The sequence below is a fragment of the Entelurus aequoreus genome, linkage group LG03 (genome assembly GCF_033978785.1).
Source record: "Entelurus aequoreus isolate RoL-2023_Sb linkage group LG03, RoL_Eaeq_v1.1, whole genome shotgun sequence".
Taxonomy (NCBI): domain Eukaryota; kingdom Metazoa; phylum Chordata; class Actinopteri; order Syngnathiformes; family Syngnathidae; genus Entelurus; species Entelurus aequoreus.
In genome coordinates, this window is record NC_084733.1 from 73,031,464 (window position 1) to 73,053,603 (window position 22,140).

Sequence of the window (22,140 nt, forward strand, 5' to 3'; positions counted from 1 at the left end):
CAGAGAATCAACTGATTCGTCTGATAGACAGCAGGAGAGCAGAGTGGTCAGTGATGATCGAATCAAGAAAATGTCTAAATGGCAAGGGAACAGACTGATTTGTACTGAGGAGAAAGAGAGAGAGAGCCAATTACAGTGAAATATATTCCAAAAGAGCCAAGTGACTAGCTGAAGGCAGGGACAAATGCCTTGGAGTGACCAACAAGAGTGCAAAGTACCAAATGGCAAAATGTGGAAAGACCAACAAGCAGATCTGCTTTTACCTCTTATCTTCACAACCAAAAAGTTGCTAAATGATGTTTTCAGTCGCTAGCCAGGTATGGCCAAAAGACGCGAAATCTAGCGGCAAAGTCGGTCAATCACACTGACAGTGAAACAAATATTTTGAAAAGATAATAATTGTACACCTTTGTGCACTTTAGTCTTCTATCTAAATATTTTCACAAAGGACACCAAGGCAGCTTGCTAGCTATGATGGGAGCAACAATGTCTGATAGACAGCAGGAGAGCAGAGTGGTCAGTGATGATCCAATCAAGAAAATGTCTAAATGGCAAGGGAACAGACTGATTTGTACTGAGGAGAAAGAGAGAGCCAAGTACAGTTAAATATATTCCAGAGCCAAGTGACTAACTGAAGGCAAAGACAACAGCCAGATACCTTAGCAGAGACCAACAAGAATTCAAAGTACCTAATAGCAAGATGGCGAGACCAACACAATAAATTGTATTAGGATTTAATTTATTAACGTTAATCTTAACAGCCAAAAAGTTGCTGAATAATGTTTGTAGTCGCTAGCCAGGTATGCCCAAAACAAGAGTCGCTAAACCTAGCAGCAAAGTTGCTTAATTGCAACACACTCTAGGATTCAGGGGAATTAAGGATAATAAAGATATTAATTGTACAACTTTTTGTACTTTTTTTCTAGTTTTTTGAGTCGCCAGCCATGTATGGCCAAAAGTCGCTAATTGAATGCCAACGTTGCTTAATCGCCAACACACTGGGACTCACTGAAGGACTGACTGAATAAAAAAGATAATTAAGATAATTGTGTACTTTTCTCTTCTGATATTTTCTCTAAGGACCCCAAGCTATCTGCAAGCAGCAATAATGTCTGACAGACAGGAGAGCAGAGTGGTCAGTGATGAATGGCAAGGGAACAGGCTGATTTGTACTGAGGAGAAAGAGAGAGAGCCAATTACAGTGAAATATATTCCAAAAGAGCCAAGTGACTAGCTGAAGGCAGGGACAAATGCCTTGGAGTGACCAAGAAGAGTGCAAAGTACCAAATGGCAAAATGTGGGAAGACCAACAGGAAGATCTGCTTTTACCACTTATCTTCACAACCAAAAAGTCGCTAAATGATGTTTTTAGTCGCTAGCCAGGTATGGCCAAAAGACGCGAAATCTAGCGGCAAAGTCGGTCAATCACACAGTGAAACAAATAATTTTAAAAAGATAGTAATCGTACAATGTCTTGTACTTTTGTCTTCTTTCTTAATATTTCTCAAAGGACACCAAAATGTCGCTATCTGCAGGCAGCTTGCTAGCTATGATGGCAGCAACAATGTACCTTAGAGTGACTGACCAACAAGAGCTCAAAGTACCTAATGGCAAAATGTGGAGAGACAGACACAATAAATTGCATTAAGATGAAGAGAACTGTTGCTATTATTAATCTTAACATCAACCAGAAAGTCGCTAAATGTCACCAGCCAGGTATGGCCAAAAGTCGCTTAATTGGCCACACACAGTAACAGAGAAACTAACAAAAAAAAGATCATAAAGATAATAGTTGTACAACTGTGTGTACTTTTGTCTTCTTTCTAAATATTTTCCCAAAGGACACCAAAATGTTGCTATCTGCAGGCGGGAGCGTGCCTATGTTCCCCGGGTCCTATGTTCCCCGGGTCCTATGTTCCCCGGTTGTTCCTGGGTCTTTGTATGCGACCGGGGAACTTAGGACCCTTTTTCTAAAAAAGGGTCCTATGTTCCCTGCATTGTATCTGGCGAAATTGCGAAATTGTGCCCTGACCAAAACCATCCCTAAACCTAACCTGTCACAGGGCGTTGTGGAGCACTTTTTTTTGGCGAAATTGTGCCCTGACCAAAACTATCCCTAAACCTAACCTGTCACAGGGCGTTGTGGAGCACTTTTTTGGCGAAATTGTGCCCTGACCAAAACCATCCCTAAACCTAACCTGTCACAGGGCGTGCGGCAGCAGATAGAGCAACTCAAACGCGAACTTCCTTCCTTCGACAACTTAAACGCGTCTCTGTCATGCGTGTCTGCGTGCGTCTTACTTAGTCGCGCATTGGAAGCAGCGGGGAACATAGAACCCTTTTCTGGAAAAAGTGTTGTACGTTCCCCGCAGCGGGGAACATAGAACCCTTTTTTTTAAAAAGGGTCCTTAGTTCCCCGGTAGAGGGGAACATAGGACCCGGGTAACATAGGGACGGGGAACATAGGGATGACCCGCTGCAGGCAGCTTGCTAGCTATGATGGCAGCAACGATGTCTGCCAGACAGGAGAGAGTGGTCAGTGACGATCGAATCGAGAAAATGACAAAATGGGTCAAAGACCAAAAAGTTATTAACTGACAGCAGTGACAAATGTCAGACTGTAAACTTTCTCGAAAGAAAAGGACAAAATGGGAAGATGCTGATAATAACAGCAAAATGGAAAATATAAGAATTTCCAAGTAATGCTCAACTCAAGTGTGTGTGTGTGTGTGTGTGTGTGCGCGCGTTAAACTTCTTGTTGAATGATTTCAAATTATCTCTGAGTCTGAACTGAGGGAAAGGAAACCAAATTTTGAGCAGTCTCTCACGAGTTCAAAATACCAAATGAGGAGATTCTAAAAGAACAGACCGGTTTATGAAAGACTTGATGGGGGAGGGGCACAGCTAAGAATACTTGAGTGAGATTCTGTGATCCAAATTCGAGATAGAGCTTTTTGATAATGATAATTTGTCAGAGTAAGGTTGTGTAATCAAAATTTGAGAATGAGCTTTGTCAAACAATCAAGAATATTTGCATTAAGTTCTGTGATCAAAATTCAGAAACAACCTTTAATAATTGATAAAGAATATGTGAGTGAGGTTGTGTGATCCATCCAATTTGAGAATTAGCTTTGATAATAATGATTGAGAGCCTCTGGCCCTCTGTGGATCATGGCCGCGGGGCCAATTTTGCCTGGCCCCTTGGGGCCTCTGTGGGTCGTGGCCGCGGGGCCAAGTTGGCCTGGCCCCTTGGGGCCTCTGACCCTCTATGGATCGGGGCCAAGTTGGCCTGACCCCTCGGGGCCTCTGGCCCTCTATGGATCATGGCCGCGGGGCCAAGTTGGCCTGACCCCTTAGGACCTCAGGCCCTCTGTGGGTCGCGGCCGCGGGGCCAAGTTGACCTGGCCCCTTGGGGCCTCTTACCCTCTATGGATCGTGGCCGCGGGGCCAAGTTGACCTGGCCCCTTGGGGCCTCTGGCCTTCTGTGGCTCGCGGCCGCGGGGCCAAGTTGGCCTGGCCCTTTGGGGCCTCTGGCCTTCTGTGGGTCGTGGCCGCGGGGCCAAGTTGGCCTGGCCCCTTGGGGCCTCTGACCGTCTATGGATCGTGGCCGCGGGGCCAAGTTGACCTGGCCCCCTGGGGCCTCTGACCCTCTATGGATCGTGGCCGCGGGGCCAAGTTGGCCTGGCCCCTTGGGGCCTCTGACCGTCTATGGATCATGGCCGCGGGGCCATGTTGGCCTGGCCCCTTGGGGCCTCTGGCCCTCTGTGGGTCGCGGCCGCGGGGCCAAGTTGACCTGGCCCCTTGGGGCCTCTTACCCTCTATGGATCATGGCCGCGGGGCCAAGTTGGCCTGGCCCCTTGGGGCTTAAGATTATTATTTTTGCAAAAGTAGTTTTGCTTGGGTCGCGGCCGCGGGGCCAAGTTGGCCTGGCCCCTTGGGGCCTCTGGCCCCCTGGGCCTGGGCCCGGTAGGCCCGGTCATTAATCCACCTATGGCTGGGGGGCCGTAGTTTGGAGAGCCCTGGTCTAACCCGTGGGTCGGCAACCCGCGGCTCTCGAGTTCTTTAGCGCCGCCCTAGTGGCTCCCTGGAGCTTTTTCAAAAATGTATGAAAATGGAAAAGATGGCGGAAAAAATATAATTTTTGTTTTAATATTGTTTCTTTCAAGAGCAAACGTGTGAATGGGAGTGTGAATGTTATCTGTCTATCTGTGTTGGCTCTGCGATGCGGAGGCGACTTGTCCAGGGTGTACCCCGCCTTCTGCCCGAATGCAGCTGAAATAGGCTCCAGCACCGAAAGGGACAAGCGGTAGAAAATGGATGGATGGAGGGAAGAGAGCAAACATGACACAAATCTTCCTAATTGTTAGAAATTCCACTGTTTATATTAAACACGCTTCACTGATGAGAGGATATGGCGAGCGCAGTTTAGTCCTACTAATTTACATGTACAACTTTCTCCGACGTGGCCACAGTAAGACGAGTTTTATGCCACTCCTTCTTTGTCTCATTTTGTCCACCAAACGTTTATGCTGTGCGTGAATGCACAAAGGTGAGCTTTGTTGACGTTATTGACTTGTGTGGAGTTCTACTCAAGCATATTTGGTCACTGCACAACTGCAAGCTAATCAATGCTAACGGGACGGCGTGGCGTGGTTGGGAGAGTGGCCGTGCCAGCAACCTGAGGGTTCTTGGTTCAATCCCCACCTACTACCAACCTCGTCACGGCCGTTGTGTCCTTGAGCAAGACACTTCACCCTTGCTCCTGATGGGTCGTGGTTAGGGCCTTGCATGGCAGCTCCCGCCATCAGTGTGTGTGAATGGGTGGATGTGGAAATAGTGTCAAAGCGCAACATTGCAATTTTTGTGACAACTTTGAACTGAAAAAGCTTCCTCAAAATCCTGGAAGGGCTGCATATAGTACTGAACCTCTTCTACTGTTTGACGCTGTATGTTCCAGTCTGCGTTCTACGGTTATCATCACACTCTCTCTCTTTGCCATCACTAGTAAACATATGTATGACATCACAAAAAAAAAATGTTTGGGTTGAACTCCAAATCGAACAACTTTTGTGATGTTTGGCTTTGGATATATCACTGTATTATCATTATTGTACATATAATGTGTCATAATCCAGAGTTTTATCTTACGAGAATGTGGAATGAGGCTTTTTTTTTTAGGAATCTTCCTATACCCCACCGAAATATTTGGTGGGTGGATCCAGACATTTATGGGTGTAGAACTAGGACCTCCTCCATGTAAAGTCGTGAACAGACGTGGTCACCATAGCTGTCAGAGCGTCTCACACATCCTCATGTATACATGTAAATTTAGTGAGCGCAGCATCGGTCAGCAGCCATAAAGCCGCCATTGACAGCCACAGAAGGCTGTAAAAAAACTGCAGCCCTCCCACTTGACGGACTGCAAGAGACTATGTCAACACGCACGCACGCACGCACACACTGGTCAGGAGGAGATGCTGGGCCAGGCCTGAGTGAAAGAAAGTCTTGATGGCACACTAACACACTCCCACTGTACGTGGAGATGGTTTAATATCCATTTAATGACTGTAAAATGATTAAAAATCCAGCTCATAATCCTATATCATGTCGTACAAATCCCCATCCAATGTATTAAAACAGGGGTGTCCAAACCTTTTCCACTGAGGGCCGCATATTGAAAAAACCCAAGCATGCGGGGGCCATTTTGATATTTTTTGGTTTTCAAAACTAGTACAATATTGGATTTTTTTTTTACCTTAAGGCTCCCCCCAAGTTTGGTTCCAGGGCCCTGGAAGGGTCTCAGTCATAAACATTTAAAAAAATAAGTCATATAATATTATTATACATTTTTTATTCAACACTTAACCCAGCAGGCACAAGACATTGGTACAACGTAGGGTTGTGCGGTAGGGCTGTGAATCTTTGGGTGTCCCACGATTCGATTCAATATTGATTCTTGGGGTCACGATTCGATTATACTTAGATTTTTTTCGATTCAACTCGATTCTCGAGTCAAAAACGATATTTTTCCGATTCAAAACGATTCTCTGTTCATTCAATACATAGAATTTCAGTAGGATCTACCCCAGTCTAGGTCCTAGAGGTCCAGTGATCACAGGTAAGAGCTACTCTGCTTGCTCTAGTCACAGCTTCCCCCACTTTTAGCTTTGTCTCTCTGCAAAGTGAAGGTACAACATTGTCTGTAAAAACCGAGCATGATGGGATGTCATACCGTGGCTCAATAGTTTTGATCATGAACCTGAAACCTTCTCTCTCCACTGTGCTGTATGGTCGCAGGTCTTTTGCAATGAAACTAGCGATGGATCTGGTTATCTTCTTTGCCCGTTCAGAACTGGGTGGTCATTTTGTAAAGTGGTGAAGTGTGTGTTGATCAGCTGCCGGTGTTGTTAGTGGATGATGCTTTTCCTCTGATAACTCTGGGGGGTGTCTGTCCAAGTGAGCACGGGGATTTGAAGTATTCCCAAAATACTTAACTTAAGCGTTGCAAAGTCTGCAAATTGCATGAGTCATGTCAAGCCCTTTCTTGCCACGGTAAAATCCAAAGTGTCTCCAAACGTTTGTTTTCAAAGGCGGTTGTATTTCTTCTTTAGGCGGCTTTGTTTCTTTTTCTTCTATCTGCATTTTAGCGGCAACACAACACTCTCCTTAGTAGCTAGCCACCAGGTAGCCAAGCTGCTTATTGCGCAATACCTACGGTAGCCCAGAAGGCACATACACATTGCCGGGAGCGGGGGAAGAAAATCGATTTTTGAAAAATGAGAATCGATACTGAATCATCCAACGTGAGAATGGAGATTTGAATTCTTCCCACACCCCTATTGTGCGGTATACCGGTATTAGTATACTACCGCGATACTAATGAATCATATTCGGTACTATACCGCCTCTAAAAAGTACCACTTGCCCTTAATAATTTTGAAAAAATAATAGAATGGAAAATGACACAATATGTTACTGCATATGTCAAGAGCTAAATTAGGAGCCTTTGTTTGCTTACTTACTAATAAAAGACAAGTTGTCTTGTATGGTCACTATTTTTTTTAAGGACAAACTTGCAATAAGAATGATATGTTTAATGTACCCTAAGATTTTTTGTTAAAATAAAGCTAATAATGCAATTTTTTGTGGTCCCCTTTATTTAGAAAATATTGAAAAGTACGGAAAGGTATCGAAATACATTTTGGTACCAGTACCAAAATATTGGTATCGGGACAACACTAGTATAACGTTGATTATACATATATGTTTTTTTAAAAGTGTCTTTTAAACAATGTTGCAAAAATAGTTGTATTTGTAAATTCGAGACAACATTGAAGTCTAACGTTGGATCCACGTGGTTGGTTGGGAAATGACCAAATTTCAATGGTCAAATCAACGTCACAACCTGACATTGAATAAACGTCGTCAAAAAGCATGTTGAATATTGTAGAATATTGGTTTGCAAATGACTAAAATTCAATGGTCAAATCACGTCAGACCCCGACGTTGATTAAACGTTGTCAAAAAGTTTGTTGTTTCAACGTTATGTTTGAGTTGCTCAACGTCAGGACCTAATTAAACAAGTTCTCAACGTTGTTATAATGTCTTGTGCCTGCTGGGAAATATTGAAAAAAACTTAAGGTCTGTCAGAATAAACGTAATCTTCTCAAAATATTTTCTGCCCTTTTTGTCGTGACTCTGTTTTTATGGCAAAAGCGCAAAATATGCAACCTTTTTTTCCCTCAAATTTTTTAAAAGTGGAATATTTGATATGACGTATTACAGTAGGAGCCTATAATAGGTACATTTTTAGGAACGTTGACACTTAAAAAAAACAAAAAAACAACACAAAAATCATTTGGGATCCAAAAGGGCCCCACTCATAAATGTGTTAAGAATAAGTCATGCTTTTTTTAAATGTTACCTTCAACACTTACGTATCTAGATCAGGGGTCCCCAAACTACTTTTTTATTTATTTTTATTATTATTTTTTAAAATCTGTCCTTTCTAATCCATTTTCTACCGCTTGTTACTCCCCGTGTCTCCTAGCCGCTCAGGCAAATCATATTGTCTAAAAATGCATTTTCCCATCGATAACATGACATCATCGCGCTCGGAATACAAAAGTTTGGTGACCCCTGATCTAGGTCAATTTCAGATCTATCTGTTGATTAGTTTTTATTCTAATGCCCTTTTTGTGGAAGAAAATATTGTATATTATATGGCAAACACACAAAGTCTGAAATATTTTCCACCAAAAATATTTGATAATTGAAGTTGGAATTGGAACCTTCAATAGGTCTGTTGTTGTTTGTGGTTACCAGTAGGAAGAACCATGCCGAGTTGCAGGAATAACTTGGCTTTAATAAAGACTTCAGGAGGACAGCAATTTTACATACGCACTGCATGAGAGAGTGGTAATAACTGATTCCCTGATGTGGACACCCTGGTGGTGTGTTCGAAAGTTACAACAACAAAACAGTCATTTTACCAAATGATCTACATCCTTCCCTTTTAGTTAAGGGAAGGATTCATAAAAAACAAAAACAGATAAGTGAAATAAATTTCTATATGTAACTGAGATTAAATCTCTTAACTGTGTAGGGTGAGTACAAACAATTCACTATCTGTATGAAATATCTAAACACATCACAGAACAGGTAGAAAAATACTATCTCTCAAAATAAACACACGCACGTTTTTCTTTTCTTACTGCACATACTTTGGATTGGGTCTACACACTCGACCTGCACGTGTTGTGTAAGCTGTGTCAGTCTGCGTCGTGAATCTGGGTCGAATTGGTGATGCACTTTCCGTTTGCCTAATCACTGTCTCTTCTCTCAGTGGTGTGGGAGGGACTAAGTCCACCATGGTATGTCTACCATCCTGAGAGTCTGCTTCGTCGTTCTGGAGCGGTGTTGGTGGTAGTTCTTGAACCGGGAGGATGTGGCAACGATTCCTCCTGTATCTTCTCCCATCAGATTGGATGATGTAGGAACGTGGCTCTTCGCACGACTTTTCCACTATTCCAAGTCGGTCATGTCCAGCAGGAGTCTGCATACGGATCACTTGCCCTTCTGTCAAGGGACTCAGTGGGCGACTTGACTTGTCGTAGTGACGTTTCACCGTAGTTCTCTTGTCGACTAGTCGAGCGTGTACTTGTCTTGAGTCTTTTGCTGTTGGTTGTAGTAGTCTTGTACACACTGGGATAGCTGCACGCGTTTGTCTTGACATTAACCGTTCGGCAGGGGAACCAAGGTCTGCATCTCGGGGAATGTTTCTGAGGTTAAGGAGGTTTAGGAAGACATCAGTTTTGTCCCGGTGGGATTTCTCCATCAGTTGCTTGGCACTCCTGACAGCTCTTTCCGCGAGTCCATTCGACTGGGGAAACTCTGGGCTGCTGGTGGTGTGGATGAAGTCCCACTCCTCAGCAAACTTCCTGAATTGCTCACACTTATACTGTCTTGCATTGTCAGATAGCAGTGTATGTGGTGTACCATGCACTGAAAAATTTCTTTTCAATTTGGAAATTACAGCTGTTGCTGTGATGTTTTGTAGAAGGTCGATTTCGAACCATCCAGAATAGGAATCCACTAGCACCTGGTAGTGTTGTCCACGCCATTCAAAAATGTCTGTAGCAACTGTGGACCACGGAAGGTCTGGAACTGGATGGAGATGGAGCGGTTCTTTCTGCTGATGTGGTTTTGTGCTGTTGCACACTGTGCAAGAAAGTAGTTCTTCAGTGATGTCTCGTGACATTGATGGCCAAAAGATGATACCTCTTGCTCTGCGTTTGGTCGCTTCAATGCCTGGGTGACCTTTATGTACAATCTTAATGTACTCTTTTTGTAGTGACCGGGGAATAACTGCTTTCTGCCCTTTCATGACGATACCATCTTCCAAATGAGTTCGTCTCTGTAGGGGAAGAAAACTTCAATGGCAGGCTGCAGCTGAGTCTGTCTGGCAGGCCATCCACGCTGGATAACTGCATTGAGAGTCTGCAATACTTCATCCTCCTCCGTGCGTTTCTTGAGCTCTTCCAGGCGGGCTGTAGAAATGTAGCTCACCGACATGACGTCGAAAGAACCACTATCAGATGGGCTCTCACTGTCTGTTGCATTAGGGGCTCTTGAAAGAGTGTCAGCTAAGTACATGTGCTTTCCTTTTTTGTAGACTAAGCTTATGTCATAGCTTTGCAGGCGTAGCAGCATCCGCTGAAGACGGGCAGGGGCACTGTGAATTGGTTTCTTCAAGATAGTCACCAACGGTTGGTGGTCAGTTTCTACTATGGTGGGCTTGCCATACACATAGTCTCTGAACTTGGTGCACGCAAACACAACAGCTAGAAGCTCCTTCTCAATTTGAGCGTATCGAGTTTCTGTTTCTGTAAGGGTGCGGGATGCAAAGGCTACTGGCCTTCCATTTTGCATGCAAGCAGCTCCTAGTCCAAAACATGACGCGTCACAGGTCAGCGTGACTGGCTCTTTGACATTGTAGTAGGCCAATACTGGTGGAAAGGAGAGACTTGCTTTCAGGCGGTCGAAAGCATCTTGGTGTTGCTGGAACCAGCACCATGTGGTCTCTTTGTGAGTCAGTTTCCTCAGTGGCGTTGCGATGTCACTGAGGTTTGGAATGTACTTGCCAAGATAGTTGACCATTCCCAGGAAACGTTGAAGTGAAGTGACATCTGTGGGGACTGGCATCTCTGTGATAGCAGCAGTTTTGGAGGGGTCAGCTTTCAATCCTTTACTTGTGAAGATATGATCAACGTAGCATACTTGGTCAAGTCTAAACTTGCATTTCTGCGGGTTGAGTTTGAGGTTTATTTCCTTCACACGTTCAAGCACTTTTTTTAGGTTGGTGTCGTGCTCCGCCACATCACGGCCTCCGATGATGTCATCGACAATGACTGAGCATGGATATCCAGCAAAGAGCTGATCTATTGTGCGCTGGAATACCTCGCTTGCAGAGTTAATACCGAAAGGCATGCGAAGGAATCTGTAACGTTCAAAAGGAGTACTGAATGTTGTCTTCATTGAGGACTTCTTGTCCAGGTGGATCTGCCAGAATGAATTTTTTGCGTCTAGCACCGAAAACACTGACATTTGTGCTGCTACCTCCTCCACACTTCTCATGGGGTGGTGGGGCCGTTTTAGTGCTTCATTTAAATCTTTGGGGTTGATGCATAATCTGATTTCCGATTTTCCTTTCTTGTGCGCAGCGACCATGGATGACACCCAATCTGTTGGTTCGGTGACTGAAGTAATAACGCCTATGCGTTCCATGCGTTCAAGTTCAGCTTTCACACAATCTTGCATCGCTACGGGGATGCGGTGGGACTGCCTAACAACAGGCGGCACATTGGGGTCCACTGTCATTGTGTAAACAACTGGTAGTTCTCCGAGCTCTTCACTGAAAATATCTTGGTATTGTGTGAGGATCCGTGTGCTGAACTCTCCAGTGTTCTCTGTGGTGACATGGTGCACATCGGGACTCAACTCGACTAGCCCCATACGCAGGCATGCACGGAAGCCCAACAGCGATGTTACATTTTTATCCACTATGAAAAATGTCAGTAGGTGGCGCTGTCCCTTTAAAAAGCATGTCAGTGTAGCTTCACCTTGTGTCTCGATTTTGGCTCCTCCGTAAGCAACCAAATTTGTGCTTTTGTGTTGTTTAACGCTGTTTACTCTATTGAAAGTCTTCAGTGACATTACATTGCATTTAGCACCTGTATCCACTTTCATTTCGGTTGGCACGTCATTTATGCACACTGTGACAAATCCTTCATCTTGGTCTCTTTGTTGTGGATTTACGGTGTCAACACAATTTTCAATTTCCAAGCCATCCACATAGAATGTGTCATTTTCACTTTGGCTGTGTTGATCCATTGTCACATCATGCACAGACTGTCCATAGCGCTAGTTTGTGGTAAACTTGGACTGGCTCTGTGGCTTTGACTTGCAGCATTTTTTGTAGTGATTTTGTTTCATGCAGTTGTGACATTGTTGTCCAAACGCTGGACACATTTCCCTTTTTGCTGTGTGACTCCCTCCACAATTGTTACACTTTGTGATAGTCTGGGCAATTTTCTAGAGTGTGCCTTTAAATTGCTTGTATTGTGTGGGTTTAATCTCATCAACATTGGTAGCTTGTGTAGCCAATGTTTTGATATTTTCCTCTGTCATTTCGTGAATGCGGCAGATTGAGATTGCCTTGGCAAGAGTCAATTCACTGTCCCTCAATAATGTCTTTCTCAGAGAGTCGTTTGTTATGCCACACACAATTTTGTCACATATGAGTTTGTCAGTTAGATCTCCAAATTGACATGTTTTAGCTTTAATCTTCAAATCACTGATGAATGATTCCATGTTCTCCCCATGCTTTTGAATTCTCGAATGGAACGTGTGCCTTTCCAATGTTTTGTTCGTTCGCGGATTGCACATTTCTCTGAACTTCCTCTTCAGGCACTCAGGATCTTCCCGCGACTCCGCAGGAGCGAGAATAGCACCGCCCTCGCCGGCGGCACGCACCTCTGGCGCGTACGCAAACGAGCGCTCCCTCTCGATTGCTTCTGGACAAGCGAGGTTTAATAGGATGTATGCACGGGTCTTTGCGGGCTTGTCCGAGTGAGCAGCAGCAATGAAAATGTCATATTCCTGCTCAAAAATGCGCCAGTTCTCCGCGACATTGTCGTTGAAGACGACTGGGTCTGGACGACGAAACCCATCCGCCATTAGGGATCGGCGTGTCCACCGCACGGCAGGAAAAAAAATCTCCGGCGGCAAATTTTAGTACAAAAAGTACTCACAGGCGAGAAGTTTGTCCACTACTCTGACACCATGTTGTTGTTTGTGGTTACCAGTAGGAAGAACCATGCCGAGTTGCAGGAATAACTTGGCTTTAATAAAGACTTCAGGAGGACAGCAATTTTACATACGCACTGCATGAGAGAGTGGTAATAACTGATTCCCTGATGTGCACACCCTGGTGGTGTGTTCGAAAGTTACAACAACAAAACAGTCATTTTACCAAATGATCTACAAGGTCAATAATTCATAACAACAATTATTTTGATTCATTATCATTTATTGAGCAATGACAGCTTAAAAAAAACAGTCTGCATGGCAGCTTTGTGTTAATAGTCAACATTGCAACATATGTTGGTTACATTTGACCTGTTTGCTCTTTAATTGAATTTTTTTGTGTTTTTTAAAAATAGTATTTTTAGAATGTGAAAAAAAATAGCTGCAGGCCGCAAATAGTTACCGAGCCACCCTTGTATCAGAACCTACAGAAACACGTCTATGGTCATGTGACATGCAACCTGCCCACCCAAAATTGGGATGACCCGCCCCTCCAGACAGAGGGCTTAGAAATGTTGTATATAACAGTCAATTATGAGTACACAGTACTAAAAATATAATATTAGAGTATTTATTCACTGTAGTGAACAAGGTAGTAGCTATTTGCAAAGCATGTGAGTGCACAAGTGGGACAGTGCACAGTGGTATATTCATTAGTCTATATCTGTGTGTGTAAATATATATTTGTGTGTACTTTCTATTTCCCGAGCCATCAGTGTTGTCAGGGTGTTTGTGCACACATTTATAGGGGGAATCCTATTGGCGCACTCAATAAATCAGTCTTGTCGGAATGATGAGCTGTGGCAGACGGTTATGAGGTAAAAAAAACAAACACATGTACATAAAGAAGCTATATACGTAAAAACTAATACGATTTGATATATATTTTTAGTGTGTGAAGCGTCAACTGAAACAGGTAAAGATGGAGAAAGTATAGCAGGCAGGAAAAATGCAACTAAATAATATAAACAGACTGTCTTGACGAATTCAGGTTAAATTCATGAACTGATAAAGGGCGGAATGGAAGGACTTAAACCAAGTGGAACTCAGCAACTGAAACAGGCGGAATGCAGGAACCCGAAGAGGCTGAAAGCATCTCTTGAAATAAGGAATAGTCCAAATGCAACACTTACAACAGGCAGATTCAATTGAAACAGGTGGAAAACATCAACTGAACTAGTTGTGGGGCATTTCAAAATGAAATGCAACTGCTGAAACAGTCTAAAACAGCAGGATGACATCACAGGAAAACGGCTGAACACGTCACCTGAAACAGGTGGAATAAATAACCTGAATTTGTCTTAATTCAATAGTTGCAACGGGAGGAACGTTTCAGCCGACGGAGGCGGGATGCAACAGTTGGAGGACATAAACAACAAAAAAGTGGAAAACGTGAACTAGCACAGGCAAAACTGGCGGAAAAGCATTGACTAAAATTGCATTGGATGGACTGAGGAATGGAAAACGTGACACCTGATGGAGGCAGAATACATCAACTGAGACACACCAGCTAAAACGGTCAAAATCTATCAATAGACAGAAGCAGAACACATCAGCTGGAACAGTGGAAATGTGGTAGGCGTCCACTTCAACAGTAAAGACACACAATTTGGGTAATGCATCAGCTGAAACAGATCAACTAAAACTGTTAATTGCAACAATTACACCAAGGGGAATGTATCAGTAAAAACAGGTGGAGTGAATCAAAAGAAGAAGATAAAGTGCAACAACTGAAACAGGCGGAAGAGATCAAGAGAAACAACAACAACAACTTAAACAGGTGCAGCATATCAACAAAAGCAACAAAAGTGCAACAACTAAAACAAGCGGTAGAACTAAAAAAAAGAACTGAAACAGGTGGAGGATATCAACAGAAACAGCAAAAGTGCAACAGCTTAAACAGGAGGAAGATATCAACATAAACAGAAAGTGCAACAACTGAAACAGGCGCAAGATATCAACATAAATAGCTATAGTGTAATAACTGAAACAGGCAGAAGAAAACAACAGAAACAACAACTGAAACACCTGAAACAGGCGCAGGATAACAATAGAAGCAGCAAATGTGCATTAAATGAAAGAGGTGGAGGATGTCAACAGACACAGCAAAAGTGCAACAGCTGATGCAGGAGGAAGATATCAACATAAACAGAAAAAGTGCAACAACTGAAACGGGCGCAAAATATCAACAGAAACAACAACTGAAACAGGCGCAGGATAACAACAGAAGCAGCAAATGTGCATTAAATGAAAGAGGTGGAGGATGTCAACAGAAACAGCAAAAGTGCAACAGCTGGAACAGGAGCAAGAAATCAACAAAAACAGAAAAAGTGCAACAACTGAAACAAGCGCAAGATATCAACAGAAATAGCTGAAGTAGAACAACTGGAACAGTTGAAACAGGCGCATGATAACAACAGAAGCAGCAAAGGTGCATTAAATGAAAGAGGTGGAGAATGTCAACAGAAACAGCAAAAATGCAACAGCTGAAACAGGAGGAAGATATCAACATAAACAGAAAAAGTGCAACAACTGAAACAGGCGCAAGATATTAACAGAAATAGCTAAAGTACAACAACTGAAACAGGCGCAAGATATTAACAGAAACAACAACTGAAACAGTGGAAACAGGCGCAGGATAACAACAGAAGCAGCAAAGGTGCATTAAATGAAAGAGGTGGAGGATGTCAACAGAAAATGCAAAAGTGCAACAGCTGAAACAGGACGAAAATATCAACATAAACAGAAAAAGTGCAACAACTAAAACAAGCGCAAGATATCAACAGAAACAACAACTGAAACGGCTGAAACAGGCAGAAGATATCAACAGAAACAACTACTGAAACAGCTGCAACAGGCGCAGGATAACAACAGAAGCAGCAAAGATGCATTAAATGAAAGAGGTGGAGGAAGTCAACATAAACAGAAAAAGTGCAACAACTGAAACAGGTGCAAGATATCAACAGAAATAGCTGAAGTAGAACAACTGGAACAGTTGAAACAGGCGCAGGATAACAACAGAAGCAGCAAAGGTGCATTAAATGAAAGAGGTGGAGAATGTCAACAGAAACAGCAAAAATGCAACAGCTGAAACAGGAGGAAGATATCAACATAAACAGAAAAAGTGCAACAACTGAAACAGGCGCAAGATATTAACAGAAATAGCTAAAGTACAACAACTGAAACAGGCGCAAGATATTAACAGAAACAACAACTGAAACAGTGGAAACAGGCGCAGGATAACAACAGAAGCAGCAAAGGTGCATTAAATGAAAGAGGTGGAGGATGTCAACAGAAACAGCAAAAGTGCAACAGCTGAAACAGGACGAAAATATCAACATAAACAGAAAAAGTGCAACAACTGAAAGAAGCGCAAGATATCAACAGAAACAACAACTGAAACGGCTGAAACAGGCAGAAGATATCAACAGAAACAACTACTGAAACAGCTGCAACAGGCGCAGGATAACAACAGAAGCAGCAAAGATGCATTAAATGAAAGAGGTGGAGGAAGTCAACATAAACAGAAAAAGTGCAACAACTGAAACAGGTGCAAGATATCAACAGAAACAGAAAAAGTGCAACAACTGAAACAGGCGCAAGATATCAACAGAAATAGCTAAAGTGCAATAACTAACACAGGCAGAAGATATCAACAGAAACAACTACTGAAACAGCTGAAACAGGCACAGGATAACAACAGAAGCAGCTAACCTGCATTAAATGAAACAGGTGTCGGACAACAACAGAAGCAGCAAAAGTGCATTAAATGAAACAGGCACAGAATGTCAACAGAAGTGGCAAAAGTGCAACAACTGAAACAGGCGGAGAATATCAACCGAAACAGGCAAATATGTATCTGCTGAAACGGGTGGAATGCATAAAAGTGTGTGTCATTAGCACCTAAGGAGGGCACCGGGGCTGAGAAAACAGTTTGAAGAAAAAAATATCATGATTTTACTCAACAAAACAGCAACCATGCAAAAATATCCTCCATTTTAAAAAATCATTTTGTTTATGAATACATCTCCTTCGCACGTCTCTTCGAGTGTAGCAGAACCCAATCAAACTTCAATAATCGTGCTGGCGATCCGGGTGACTGCCCTTTGCTTTTAGCTCAGTAGTCAGGGCACTGGTTCGCTCCCCGCTCAGAGCAGTAGGGAAAAACAATGCGGCCGAGATAGAGTACACAATTGCTACAGGAAGCTGAGCTGTCTGTGATTGACAGCTAGCAACGCCATTCCGCCGTCTAAATCGGGGGCCCCTGATTAGGTGGGGGCCCGTGGGCTTCAGCCCATTAATGTGGCCTTGTCATAAGGGGTACAAAGAGCATCAAGTGAACCATACATACAATTGTGAGGAGCTTGTGTGTGTGTGTGTGTGTGTGTGTGTGTGTGTGTGTGTGTGTGTGTGTGTGTGTGTGTGTGTGTGTGTGTGTGTGTGTTTATGTGTGTGTGTGTGTGTGTGTGTGTGTGTGTGTGTGTGTGTGTGTGTGTGTGTGTGTGTGTGTGTGAGCTGCTAAAACAGGGGTGTCAAACATGGTTACACTGAGGGCCACATCGCAGTTATGACTGCCCTAAGAGGGCAGCTTGTAACTGTATATAATTTATGAATATAAATGTATAAGAATTCCCCTCATTATATTATCAAATTAATTGCTGTGCATTTGATTACTATATTTGTATAACATACACTGTAAAAAATAAATACATCGATTTTCAGTAAAAAAAACAAACAAACTGGCAGCTGAGTCGCCACAACTTCACTGTTAAAGTTACGATGGTTTTTACAGCATATTGCTGGAAATGGAAAAACGGTACTATAGTTTTTTTTTAACTGTAAAATCCTGGCAACTGAGCTGCCAGTTGTTGTTTTTTTTACTGTAAAATCTATTGTCATTTCCACAGTGTACAATTTGATGAATATCTTGCTTTGATATAACTCAAGCAGATATTTATTTAGTTTTAATTTTAAAAAGTTTGAAATTAATGATAGTGTTATATTTGTTGCATTATTAGATAATAACATTTAAAATATACTCCGTAGCATGCAATACATGTGTTTCTGTCTGTCACGATGAAAAGATTACATTTAGTAAATCAGAGGTGTCCAAAGTGCGGCCGGGGGGCCATTTGCGGCCCGCAGCTAATTGTTTACCGGCCCGCCACACATTCTGGAAATACTATTGTAAAAATAAAAAAGAACATTAAAAAAAAGTGGAATGAGGTGAAATCTAACGAGAAAACGTTGCAATGTTGACACAAAATCTGCCATGCAGGCTGTTTTTTTTTTCTTTTGTCTTTCTTCATTTTTCTTTTTTTGCTACTGCTCAAAAAAAAAAATAATGGCAAAAAAATCCATGTTATAATGAATTATTTTCAGGGCTCCAATTACTTCAAATATTTCACTTTAAAATGTTTTATGTGGTAAATATTGCATGTATTGTGTAGTAGCCATATAAAAACATCAAAGTTTTCTTTGACAAAAGCGCATAAAACCAACAAAATAATAGTTTCAGCATAAAATCGACAGATATATCCGAAGTTGATCTCGTAACTTAAGTGTTGAAAGTAAAAGAAAAACCTAATAAAAATGTAACACTTTATGAGTGGGGCACCTTTTGGATCCCAATTATATTTAGTGATTTTTTATTTATCTTTTCACTGTGATTACTCAAAAATATGAAATAATTAAAATCAATGGTGTCCTGCATTATTGATCTTTTAGGGCTCTAATTACCAAATACTGCATATTTCAGTTTTACTATAAAAAAAACTAAGTTGTTTTTGACATAAAAGCCATAAAACATTTTTTAAAATTTGTATTACTTTACATCAACTTGAAGTTGATATAGAGATTTACTGTAAGCGTTAAATAATTAAAATATAATAATAATCTTACTTATTTTTAACATTTTAATGACTGAGACCCTTTATGGTCCCCGGGACCCCTAAAGGTAAAATAAATAAAAAATGCATATATTTTGTTATGGTTTGAAAATGAAAAATATAAAAATGGCCCCCACATGCTTTAAATTTTCCGTGTGCGGCCCTCAGTGGAAAAAGTTTGGAAACCCCTGTAGTAAATGATCAAATGCTTTATTGACTCATATTATTTCAGGGCTTTCGCGGGCCGCATTAAATGATGTGGCGGGCCAAATCTGGCCCTCGGGCCTTGAGTTTGACACCTGTGTGCTAAAAGAAAGGTGACTCACACTGTAACGTGTGCACATACACTATACTAAATATTAACACTAAGCACAGCACAATGGAGAAGACTGTGCTCTTATTTTGAAGGCAGCTGTTCACACTGTAGCTGTATGTACAGTTTTATTACATACAGTTACAGTTACATTACAGTTATATTCCAGTCTTATTTCATGTGCGAGCACAACATTGTCGCCATGTTTCGCTTTGAACCTTTGGCCTACAAGTGCGCGTCACGAGCGCGGCGAGCACAGAGGTCGCATTGACACCTCTGAATAGCGTTTGGGTGGGAGACACGCCTTTTTTAACGTACACAGGAGGCGAACACGCGCTCGTGCAAACACCAACAACTGTTTTCTTTACAGTCATGCTGGTAATTTAAGCAACGGGCCGTTTGGTTTACAGCAGCCAAATATGTACGTAAGGAAGATTTAAAATATGTGACATTGGTGAAACACCTCATAGGCAGGATGAGGGATGACTACTGTGAAAACTAGAAATGTGTGTTTGTAGACGACCCCAATGTAGCCCGTCAGGCAACAGTCATGAAGAAAAAAAAAAGGAAAAAACATCTTCTTCGTGGACATGATACCACCTCTGATCCATCCCTAAATGAGCATGCCCCATTTGTACGCCCAGTACTTTATAAAAAAAAAAGCAGGCTTCGCTACATATCTTAAAATAAAGCTCTGCCATGTGTCAATCAGCTAGCTGTGGTAGTTGTAAGTTTGATGATTTAGTTTTTCTTTATCTAATACACAGATGAATGCACACTGGTGTGCCCCGGGCCGTGACAAAATGAAGGTGTTGGGTAGTTACTGATGTCACCAATGCGGCGGTTTGATTGCTTGTCCAAACATTTTTAACGGTGAACTGCCAACATGAGAACGCTAAACAATAAGTGCTTAAAGTTTAATGGCTTTGTGAATACACTAATAACTTGGTGTTTTGAAACTGCACCAATTTCTTTCCTCAGTATTTTCAACCAACTTTAAATGTTTTGCCAAGAGGATTATTTGTAATGTGTACATTTTCAGAATGTGCTTGTTCTATTTTTGGCCAGAGTAAGACAAAAAAAACAATTTTAAGTCCCATCTTAAAACTCATTTGTATACGCTAGCTTTTAAATAGACCCCACTTTTAGACCAGTTGATCTGCCGTCTCTTTTCTGCTCTGCCCCCCTCTCCTGCGTGGAGAGGTTATTAGGTGACCACGGATGAGGCGCTAGCTGTTCAAAGTCAGGACCCAGGGTGGACCACTTATCTGTGCATCAGTTGGGGACGTCTCTGTGCTGCTGACTTGTCTCCACTCAAGATGATCCCCTGCTGGCCCCACTATGGACACTAGTAACTAGATCCACTCGACATCCATTACACCGGTCACCCGGGGACCCCACATCCGCGGTCCCCTCCAAGGTTTCTCATTGTATCCCATTGGGTTGAGTTTTTTCTTGCCCTGATGTGGGATCTGAGCCGAGGATGTCGTTGTGGCTTGTGCAGCCCTTTGAGACACTTGTGATTAAGGGCTATATAAATAAACTTTGATGATTTTGAAGTTGTCTTTATTGCAAAACTATTATGCCATGATTTTACCAGTGTGGGAATAGATTTTCGTCCCTGAGGCCTCTGAGCTAAAATGAGTTTGACACTCCTGATTTAGATGGAAGATCCTCTAAAAATGGAGGAACAAATAAAACATCTAAAAAGACAAAAGGATTAATGCTAAAGGTTCCTTCACAAAGAGAGCCAACCTTATCATCAGAAAGGCAAGCAATATGACAGAACAAGAGTTGATAGAAGAGTTTGTTGAATTCAATCATCTCCATAAGCAATTGCATGAAGCAAACGTTGAGTTCAATGACTTCATTACTGTAGTAATGAACTCATTGAAGCTCAAACATTGGATGACCAAGATCAAGAATTGCTCAAAGAATCGTTGAAGGACTCTAAAGAGAAATTGAAACAAATCATGCAGCAAAACCTCCTGACAAGATACAGTGAAGATGGTCTTATTGTCAAATTTAAAAAGGCTGAACCAATCTCCATGGACATTGAACACATGCCTCCTGCAACTGCTAAAGCCAGCACATTATGTCTTCAAGTATTAACTGAAAAAGTGCAGAATACAACCTAAGCTATAGCCGCCTGGGGGCGTTGGTTTCCCAGACAGCAGTTAGAAGAACTAATAGAAAAAGACAGAGCTCTCGACGTGGCTGGAGAAAAGATGAATTAGGAGAAGGCAAATGTATCTCGTCACAGGCAAGGGAACACTGCCCGTTGAAGGAAGCCAAAAACCCCTACCAAAAACCCATCCTGTAAATATCAAAGCAATTTGTCTACCTACATACCATGGCTGCAGCAGAGACTACTACAGATGGAAGAATGATTAGGAATCCCTTCAAAAACAAGGAAATCCGCATGGGTCAGCCAAAGTAATGAAGATACAACTCGTAGACAGCATAGACGAAAAGATAATAAAAGACCTGAGATTAGCGCCCTACTCTACTGGAGAAGAGATTTTCAGAGTCTTGGGAAGCAATGAAAATACTTCAACCATCCATCCATCACAATTGAAATTCTGAAAGAACTACAAGAACTACCTCCCGTAAGGGGAAACAATTCAAGACAGGTCACCAAATTCGTAAAAATGTAGCGGTGGTCAAGCTAGCTGTGTTCTCAATGGGTACTAGGCGCCATTTAACCTACTACCCAGTAAACACAGTAAAATTAAAAATTGTTTATCGCAGTAGTAAATGCAGTGTATTCCTGCAAACCAAGAAACAGTAAACAATCTTAAATACTATGGTTATAATATGTAGAAAACACATGACTTTATTGTAAAATTAGCAAACAATTGTAAAATGCATTTGCAAATACCGAAATGTCACAATCATGCAACTACTCTAAAATGTACGATATTATTATGTCTAAATTAAAGAATTTGCAGCTTGTACAATACATTTAAACTGTTAACCATTCAGAAAAATCATACATTAATTTCTACAGAAAGAAGTTAAATACTGTATATGGTATTTTTTTAATGTATAAAATGTTGTTTTCAAGAAAAA